Source organism: Falco biarmicus, chromosome 2, assembly GCF_023638135.1.
Source record: "Falco biarmicus isolate bFalBia1 chromosome 2, bFalBia1.pri, whole genome shotgun sequence".
NCBI classification, from domain to species: Eukaryota; Metazoa; Chordata; class Aves; order Falconiformes; family Falconidae; genus Falco; species Falco biarmicus.
In genome coordinates this window covers 3,020,487-3,031,043 of record NC_079289.1, presented here as the reverse complement: position 1 = coordinate 3,031,043, position 10,557 = coordinate 3,020,487, and positions in this window count along the sequence as shown.

Sequence of the window (10,557 nt, the reverse complement as noted above, 5' to 3'; positions counted from 1 at the left end):
CTCCTCCTGCAAGCCCTGGACTGCCCTGGAGGGGGGTGGCTCTGCTGGGCTGCTGAGCTGCTGGATGTGCATCTGGTTCTCTGAAGTCACCTCATCCTCGGGCAGACGTGGCGGCAGGCAGTGCAGGCCTGTGGCCCTGTGTCTGCCCTCCAGCCTGCAGAGGATGGCTCACCCTCACTCTGCCGTGAGGGGCCGTTGGCACTAGGGGACCGTGTGCTTTCCCAGCCATCTCTTGCCCCAGATGCATGCACGGCCCAGCTTCCCTAGGTCAGTGCTCGTTCCTACCTGTGTTGAGGCATCCTCGGAGAGGAGCAAGGAGGCTCTGGGATTCAGAGGGGAGCTGGGCTGTAGTGTCCAGGCACTGCTGAGTCGGGCTCTGCGCAGCTGCTGTGTCTCCATCCAGAATACGGCCTCCATAAAGAATTGACCCAGAAAGAAGGGACTGTCATCAGCCCAACTGGTGTGTAACATGCTGGGCCCAGTCTCCCCCGCCCCTGAAGGCACAGTTTGTGCTGTGTGCTGCTGCATGATGGCGAGGCTGGGAGAGCAGCCGTGTGATTTCGTGGGGGCAGCCAGCGTGGGCTGGGGCCAGGGGAGCAGCGCCACTGCGCTGGCAGCACGTGGCAGCCCGACATGTGGCAGCAGGAGTGCTGTGCCGTGCTGCACATGCTGGCTCAGCGCCTGCCTGCGGGTGTGGGACAGGAGGGGCAGCGAGGCCGGGGTGTCTCGCAGAAGGTGGGGATGGTGCGTGGGCACTGCAGCATGCAGGCTGTTGGTCCTGCCCTCTCTGGCAGGCAGGGGCAGTGTGCAGGGCTGGGTTGTGCCATGGCCCCGGGTGGCTGTACCACCAGAGGCCCGTGACAGACACACACTCGCACCTGCTGCAGTGCAGTAGCGCACGCGACACATCATGGCGCAGAGTGAAAGCCCTTGGTAGCGTGCCATCCCTCAGACATTGCCACACCACCCCACAGCTTATCACCAGTAAGCCTGATTTTATCCATTCCCCTGCTTTGAACCTAGTTTGAAGCTCTTCCAAGTCATGAGCAAAATACTTCCCCACCTTGAGACAGGTGAATCCCTCAGGCCCCAGCAGTCCTGGTATCACCTAGACCATCCTGTGAGACCACCCCCTGAGTGCTCTGAGGGGTAGCCTGCGGGAGCATGTGCTGGGTCAACCTCGCTGCAGACCATGATGGTAGGCTTGCTTCACCCGCCAGCTCTCCAAGAATCTGTCACAGCAGCTGCTGCTGAAGAATGGACTGAGCCACGTCTGACCGTCTGCTGTGGCAAGCAAGCCTACCTGGACCTGCTGCTGTTCCAGCTGTGTCTGTTAAGCCACTCATCCATACCCATCTGCAAAGCACTGCTGCCCAGAACATTCACCCATCAGACTATGTCACATACACACTGTGCACCAACCAGAAAAAGCCACTTTGCCCTTTCTCCTCGGTTCCTTCCAGCCTACAATCCCTGGGCCAAAGGGCCAAAGATGGAGACAGGAGAAAAGTTTTACCTTGCCAGCATGCCCAAAAGCATTTCATCATTTCATACAAACCCCAGCCCCATGCCTGTGCAATGCAGAAAGCCCCAGGGCCCGCTCTCGGCTAGTGTAAACCAGCAAACTGACTCAAAGAAAGCAGGAGTGGAATGGCACACCATGGGCACAAGAGGGTGAGGGGTACTTGGGGCAGGGGACCAGTAAAACAGCTTGTTGACACATCTGGAAATGCAGCGATGTGGGGTATGGCCAGGGCTTTGCCTGTATCACGGTGCTGGCAGTAAAAGGGAGCACATGTGGGCACGTGCACACACACAGACACATGTAAACCTATGTGTGCACACTTCCACAGGCTCACAGAGCCCCTGGGGACATTGCAGGAGCTAACTTGTGCCTTCCAGGTTCCAGCTTCGAGCTCTCCACAGGAATCACCAAGACCAGAGCTGCAAAAAGGCTGCATCTCATTTTCCTGGAAGTAGTCCATCCTGCGGGGGATGCTGACATTGCAGAAGAGACTAAAGAAACTCTGCTGCCAGAATCTCTGATTTTTTGCAGGTGACATAAAATGGGAAGGAGCAGCTCATACACCAGAGGGTCACGCTGCCATCCAGAGGGACCTCGACAGGCTGGTGACATGGACTGACAGGAACTTCATGAAGTTCAGCAAGGGGGAGTGCAAAGTCCTGCCCCTGGGGAGGAACAACCCCGTGCAAGACTATGTGCTGGAGGCCACCCAGCTGGAAAGCAGCTTGGCAGAAAAGGACCTGCGGGCCCTGGTGGCCACCAAGTTGAAGATGAGCCAACAACGTGCCCTTGCTGCCAAGGCAGCGAACGGTATCCCGGGATGCATCCGGAGGAGTGATGCCACCAGGTCGAGGGAGATGATCTTTCCCCTCTACTTAGCACTGGTGAGGCCACAGCTGGAGTGCTGGGTCCAGTGCTGCTACCCCCACTGCAGGAGAGAGAAGGACATACTGGAGAGAGTCCGGTGAAGGGCCATGAAGATGATGAAGGGACTGGAGCATCTCTCCTATGAGGAATGGCTGAGAGCTGGGACTGTTCAGCCTGGAGAAAAGAAGGCTCAATGTGTTCACATCTATTTGTACAAATACCTGAAGGGAAAGTGTAGAGAGAATCAGTGAAAGCACAACAGGCAAAGGGTGCATACACGCACACACATATATTTTTTTATGGTCAAGTGAGGGTGGTCAAGCACTGGCACAGGTTTCACAGGGGGGTTGTGAAGCCCCCCTCCATGGAGATTTTCAAAACCCGACTGGACATGGTCCTGGACAACCAGGTCTTGCTGAACCTGCCCAAGCAGGGGCTTGGACCAGGTGACCACGAGAGTTCCCCCCTACTGCAGCCATTCTGGGGTTCTGTGCTTATGGTACAGCAGTGAGCTGGCAAGTTGTTGAGCAGACTGGACAATAAAGGTGATGAGTGTCTCTCAGGAGTGCAGAGCTGTCTGTAAAAACACAGAGAAGCCTGTAAATGTATGTGTCCGTGTCTGTGCGCATTATGTACAGGCCTCAACAATATAAAAAGAGGCCTTTCATGAGGCATGGGGGGTGAGAGAAGGTGGCTATAAAAAGCATTTAGTACAGGAACAAGTGCTTTGGTGGAAAGAGTATGTTCCACTTGTTTACAGACAATATAAATGCAAAGGGAACAGAGTTTAGAGCATGACGTGCTGGGCAGTGGTACAGTAAAACACTGCTGTCAGTGGCGCTTGTCTGCAGACATGCAGTGAAGATGCACGTACACAGTTAAAACTCCACCCAGAGAAGGTCCATACCCTCTAGCCGATGCCAAGCGGGTGATGGCAGCACCGCAGCCCACACCACAGGCGTGCAGTCTCAGACACGAGCGGTGCCACAGGTAGGGCTGTGGCAAAGGAGGGCTGGAGTGAGCCAGGCGCTTCAGCAGGCAGGCTTTGACTTGGCTTTGCCTTTCTCAGGTTCACACATGTATGCAATATGGCAGTTTGCTCTCAGACAAGCAAACTGCACTGCTGGGGTGGTGGATAGCATCTCGCCAAGTGAGGCACGCTCGCTTTCTCCCAGGTTTGGGAGTGGGATAAGCTGCGCACGCTGTACGACGGGGGCTTTGCAGTCTGGTCTGTGTGCAGGAAGTAGCCTCCAGGTGAAATCCAGTGCAAAAGGGGTGACTAGCTTTTGTAAGATATGCTGAGCCAGAAACCTGGGGAGATGAGACATGCTGTGATCTGGAAGGCAGCAAAGAAACAGAGCAGAAAGCCTCACTGGGAAACTCACCGATCTGTGCAGCAGGATGAGATCCGGCATTGCTGGGTAGGTGACAAGTTCAGAATTGCCGTAATAAGCTGTCACCAGCTGTGCTGCAAGGGTCCACTCATGCTTGTGAGCTCCTGTTGCACTAACCAGCTGCACAAAACCTCAAGCAGTTGTGCAAGCTGCAGTGCACAACTGTGTGTCACCAGCTGCTGTACACTGCCCTCGCCCTGCTCGTGACAGTAAGCAATTTGGCAGCGGCTGGCCAAACAAATCTGCCCACTTGCCTTTAGGATAAATTATTTCCCCAAAATAATATAAATCCCCAGGGCCCCTATTTTAAACTGTTCTGGATCATTCTGCCTTTTCAAAGACAGCTGCAAAACGTCAGTGATGAAGGAATAGAGTTCAAGAAAAGAATCTTCCCTCTCATCCCACCCACATGCTATCTTTTCGGAAGACTGAAAGACTGGGCAGATGCCATTTGTTCTTGGTTGAATTTTCTGCAACACTGTTTATGGGTGAAATGCCTCTTTCACAGTGGAGACGGCTCCCCCAGTGGAGTCTGTCAGAGACCTCTGTGATGGCTCCGACTCCTCTTTTCCATAGGATAACAGAATCACAGAATCCTAGAACACCAGGTCAGAAGGGACCTCAAGGGTCATCTGGTCCAACCTTTCAGGGAAAAAGCACAGTCTAGACAAGACGGCCCATCACCCTGTCCAGCCGAATCTTAAAATGGTCCAGTGTTGGGGGGTCTGCCACTTCCCTGGAGAGTTTATTCCAATGGCCGATTGTTCTCATGGCGAAAAATTTTCCTCCTGTGTCCAGTCGGAATCTCCTGTGCTGGTTTTGGCTGGGATGCAGCTGCTTTACTTATTAAACTGTCTTTATTGTCTTTATCTCAACCCACAAGTTTTCTCACTGCTACCCTTCTGATCCTCCCCCCCATCCCACCAGGGGGGTAGCGAGCGAGCAGCTGCGTAGTTCTGAGCTGCTGGCTGGGGTTAAACCATGACATCTCCCCAGGAGTAACTTGCACCCATTACCCCTCATCTTTTCCATGTGACTCCTTGTAAAAAATACTGGAACGTGGTGATAAGGTATCCCCATAAGCCTTCTTTTCTCAAGGCTGAACAGACCCAGTTATCTCAGCCTTTCCTCACACAGCAGGCTTCCCAGTCCTTTGATCATCTTTGTGGCCCTTCCCTGGACCCTCTCCAGCATGCCTGTATCTTTTTTTGTACAGCAGGGACCAAAACTGAACACAATCTTCCAGGTCTGGCCTGACAAATGCTGAGTAGAGTGGGCAATGACTTCTTTATCTCTGCAGGTGATGCCCTTGCTGACACAGGCCAGCATCCTGTTGGCCTTCCTTGCTGCAGCAGCAGCACACTGGTCACTCATACTGAGCCTGTGGTCCCACAGGACCCCCAGGCCCTTTTCCACAGAGGTGCTCCCCAGTCAGGTAGATCCCAGCCTGTGCTGCACTCAGGGATCATGTTTTTCCAGGTGCAGGATCTTACACTTTCCTTTGTTCCATTTCATAAGATTCTTGTCAGCCCACTCTTCCAGCCATCCAGGTCTTTCTGCAGGGTGGCTCTCCCTTCTGAAGTGTCCACTTGCGTGCTCAGTTTGGTATCATTGGAAAACTTCATCATGGTACACTTGATCCCATCTTCCAGATCACTTATTTTGGTATATATGGAAGCAATTAGGAGCCCTCTTCAGCACCCCCTGGAAGACCACCTGGTTATCCACATAACGAATGATCCATAAAACCGGTGAGGTACACTCTTTGCATAAGAGTCCTGGTCTACACACATCTATCCTGACAAAGTCTTCAGTAACACAACAACCAATAAATGAGGCTCTAAAAGTTTTTACTCTCAGGCAAAAGTGGCATGAGATCTGTAGCACCAGGCAGAGCAACAAGCAGGGACAAGAAGACCTGTGCTGACAGCTTTGCAGGTCTCTGACTGCGTCATCACGTGTCAGCTGATTCCGCACTGAGAACCAGATCCCACACCACCGAGATCCTCATAGCTGTGTCCTGGCAGTGGGGCCCAAAGCTGCCCCGCACAATGCCGGGCCATGGGCAGCATCCGTGACATGGGCTGTGCTGCAGGTGGGGACAGCGGGGGGGTTGCAGCTTGGCTTTGATGGGAACCACTGCGGTCTGGGGAGGCTCAGGCTGTGGGCACTGGGGCTGCCAAGGAGAAAAGCAACCAGGAGAGAAGTAACCCCAAAGCAGGACTGACAGCAGTTCTGCTGCATGATGGCTAGCCTGGGGATGCAAGTGAGCAGCCCTCTGGAAGAGGAATTTCTGGTGCCTGGAGCTGCTCCATGCAACCCTGGAACCTGTGAAGATGACAGGTACGCCAAGGGTCTTGTCCTCTGTTGCTGCCAACCTTTGAGCTGCCAGATTACAGCAACGTTTCACAGTGCACAGCTTCACATTCACCTGCTTACGCACACAGGCAGGCCTGCCGAGGCTTTCTGTCTATAATCTGATCAGGAGCAGTAACATGGATTGAAATAAGTGCATGGGTGTGAGGAAAATGACATAACTGCTATTAAAGATGCCAGCATTTCTTTTACAGCCAACAGCTCGGCTCTGCACTTCTGTCAGAGGTGTCTTGGGACCGCAGGCTCCCAGAGAGAGAACCGGGTGTTTGCTGCACGCGTCAGCTTGCAGCACGTGGGAGAAAAGCTGTCTCTCAATGGGAGGACTTGGTTTGGGACACAGATGCTGAAGCCACTAGCTAGTCCAGAACAAATCATCACTGCAGTACCTGAAACATTTTAATCCATATTTTTTAGCATGAGAGGTGCTGCAAATACATCTCTGAGAAGACGACCTGACTGCTGGGCGGCTGTCAACGCCTGTGCTCCTCTGCATCCTACACCAGTGAGCAGAGGACAGTCGTAGCCAGCAGCAGCTGTAACTGATACTGCAAAGAGGTTCAATTCCCACAACGAGGAACGCCAACATTAAACTTAATCAGGAGGAGTCTTTTCAGACTGAAGAAACTTGTGAGATTTTTTTCAATTTCTTCAGCTGTGAAGCTGTTGGTTCTTGGCAAGCAAGGAAGGACAAGAAATCTAGAAGGAAGTTAAGTATTTGCTAGAACATAACGCTCCTTTGAAATCAACAGCCCTAAATTACTTGCACTGCGCAAAGCAGTTTTTGCTAAAGCCATATTCTGAGACAGACTGAAGGAGCAACTGCTGCCCCACTTGGCAGCTGGTCTTGGTCCAACCAGGATCCGGTGCAGGAATGGAGCGAGCATCTTTCCCCACCAAAGATGCACAGCCTGCTCGCTTGCTCCAGCCCTTTGACCTCCCTTGCTGCCACTCTCTGGACCTTTTCCACTTTGAGAAGGAGACCGTAAGGATGTTCTGTTCTGTCCTCCACGATTGCCTTTGTTCCACTTCCTAGCACCTAGCTCCTCTTTCCTTTTTGACCACCTCTATGCACTGAATGGCCGTTTACATAGAAATAGCTATCATCCCCTGGAGACCTAACTCCTGAGGGGCGGTGGTAAGCTCAGAACTCATTGTTTTACCTGCAAAACATGAAATGGGTGTCCCTTTCCATTTATTTACACTGAGTTGATCCTGCCCTTATATCACACAGCACTGCAATGTTCTACCGCAGCTTCTCAGAGCCTAATTAGCTGCATTATTTAACCCACTGCCGTGAACAGACTTTCTCACCTCGCTCTGCCACCATGCCAGATCATTCATGCACAAACTGAGCAGCGGCAGCCACCGTGGGGGGTCTCTGTGGGACTCCCCAGTGAACTCCTTCCACAGGGATCAGCGACCCTTCTCCCCTGCCCCTGTTCTTTGCTTGGTCACTTCCTAGCAGAGGACCTGCTCGCCTCTTCAGGGCACCTGTGGCTCCTCGGCAGCCTTTGCGGAGGGACCTTGCCAAGGGCGGGCAGACAGTGTGCTGAGCGTGCCATACATCTGCTGCGCAGCTGCTGCTGGGACCTCTCCCAGCCTCTGCACCAGCAGCAAGAGTGACCCTCACCGATTGCACTGCTCACAGCTGGCCACTGCCACAGCACAGCTGGATTTGCCATCTCAGGGTGGCCTTGCCAGGTGTCCCACGCACCAAAAAAGGTCAACCTGGGGAGCCTGTGCAATTCCCCCTGGGCACATGACAGCCAGCTTTGCCCTTGGATGGCAGACCTCCTGCCTGCTGGGACCAGCCACACCAGGCAGCCTGGCCCAGGCATTTCTGCAAGCAGAGAGCAGCTGTGGCAGTCACCCCTGCACAGACCCCGCACTCTGCAGCAGCTTTTTAATGTCTGAGCACCGGTGTATGCACGGGGCAGCCTGCAAACGGCATCGCCACCTGCCTGCTCGAGCTGCATGCCAGGGGAACCTGCCTCTGAGTCCGGAGAGGGACCAAGTGTCGGATGGATTTTGGACAGCGTTTGTGTTCCTGCCCTGTCCACTGCCAGCAGCAGGCAGGAGCTTCTGCTCCAGGCTGGGGTCTGTACCTGGGTGGCACCTGAAACTTTATTTCAGGTGCCACCGTGTGACTTGTTGGGTCCTGATCACTGAGGAGAAGGTCTGGGCTGATGGAGGGAAAAAGGAGACTGTCTCTACCCAGAGCCCTCTTCCTTAGGGCTTCTGAAAACTCCAGGGAGAAGCAGAAAGAAGAATGTCATCTGTTCATATTTACCTTTCCCAGAGCCCTGTGCGGTAAAGGAGCTTTTCAAGGAAACACCATAGTCCAAACTGCAGCGTTTGGAAGACAATATGATCACGGGAGACTGCCAGGACTCTGTTTGGGGACATCATCCCTGTGGTCCGCAGCAGGCTGGGCTCTCCTCACCCTCCCTTTGGGGCACTAGGCTCCTTGTGCAGCCCCGTCCCTACCTGCCTCGCCAGACACATCGCCCTGCCTGCTGCCTGCCCTCTGGGAGCCGGGTAAGGGGCTGCTGGGTCAAGGGACCAAGGCCAGACAGAAAAGCAATGACATGCATGTGCATGGAGCAGGGGCTGTTTGGTGCCAACCAGTGCCCTGTGGCTCCTGTGGGCTCCCAGGCACAGGCAGGAGATCAGAGCTGTGTCATGCAAGCAGCAAAACTGGATTTCAGGAGCTTAACCAGGGCACAACAGCACCATTCTGAGCTGCTGTTGCATGTCCCTGGGCTCCAGGAGACCGTGGCAGCCAGCACACAGTCCTGCCATCTCTCCAGCAGCTCTTGGTGCCACACTGGGGGAAGGCTCCGGGCAGGAGAAGGCAGCTTCATCTCCCTGAACTGTACTAAATCTCTGCTCCAGGAGCTGCTAAGAGACAAGAGGCAGTCAGGAGGCAGCTGTCCCTTCTCATGCCCATGGTGGCACCCATCAGGAGACCGCTCTCCCCACCCAATGCAGGAGACCTCGCACCAGCCAAGCAGAAAGGCCAGAGGGAGAGAAGGGAGGGGGAACAGGACACACAGATGGGAAAACAATGTCTTCCCGGGGAGCCACCTGTGGGGTCTACTGAGGGGTGGGCAGTGGGGTTGCCATGAGCCCTATCTCAGCACCCCCTGTCTGGCTAGACCCCTGCTCCACTATGGAGGTCTCCTTGTCCTCCCTATCCCTCCCCAGCTCCACACTCCATCTGCTGGCGAGTGCTCTGAGCCTCCCACCCACAGGTACAGGATGGGGGCTGCTGGATGCAGGGAGATGGGCAGCAGTGGGTGAGGGGGGGGACACAGTGGGCTGACAGGGTGCTGAGGGGGTGCAGACCAGGAGGCAAACAGAGCTGCCATCCTAAGCAAAGCATCACCCTGGCTACTGGGGGACGGTGAAAACAATGGAAAGATATGAAGGCATGCCCAGGGATTTACATCTGATATGGAGAAAAGTCTGTGGAGCAGGTCACAGCATGGCCTGGCCCTGGATGGAGAGCAGTAGCCAGAGGTGCGGTCTGGGAGACGAGGCTTGGCCGGCACTGGGGCAGATGGGGCAGGGTCCTGCCAGGGAGAGAGGCAATGCCCGGAGGAAGGGTCTGAGGGGTAGGGCATGAGTCCAGCTGCAGTGCCAGATGTTAGTCTGGGCTGTGAGGTGGCAGCAGGACGTATGGCAAGAAAGGCCCTGGAAAAATATCAGAGGGGCTGCTGCTGTGTGACGAGGCTTCAATGGGCTTCAGCTTTCAGCATCTGCGATGGCTTAGTCCCTTAAGCGTGGCAGATCAGAGATCCACAGTAACTACATGCCAAAGCAGAACTGCGCTGCAGCAGTCCCTTTCCCTTTCCCTTTCCCTTCCCTTCCCTTCCCTTCCCTTCCCTTCCCTTCCCTTCCCTTCCCTTCCCTTCCCTTCCCTTCCCTTCCCTTCCCTTCCCTTCCCTTCCCTTCCCTTCCCTTCCCTTCCCTTCCCTTCCCTTCCCTTCCCTTCCCTTCCCCTTCCCCTTCCCCTTCCCCTCTCCCCACCTCCCCTCAAGAAGGGAAGGGCAGATGATGCACCATGCCAAGAACAGCATCTGGTGACTGGACTTGTAGTATTGGAAAGGGACAATAAACAAAATGAGACAAATGGCCCGAGTTCCCTCTTTATTTCTCAAAGCCATCTATTCTCACACAAAGTCATCCCCGCGGCTTCTCCCAACCCTGACTGACTCAGAGCAGTGCTACAGCATGAAGCAGCTGTGGGCTGTGCCGGCACAGGGTGCAGGGGCTGACATGGGGTGCAGCAGCTGCAGTGGCCAGCATGGAGTGCAGCAGCCAGCGTGGGGTGCAGCAGCCGGCACGGGGTGCAGGGGCTGGCAGGAGCAGCTGTCAGCACACAGGATCAGC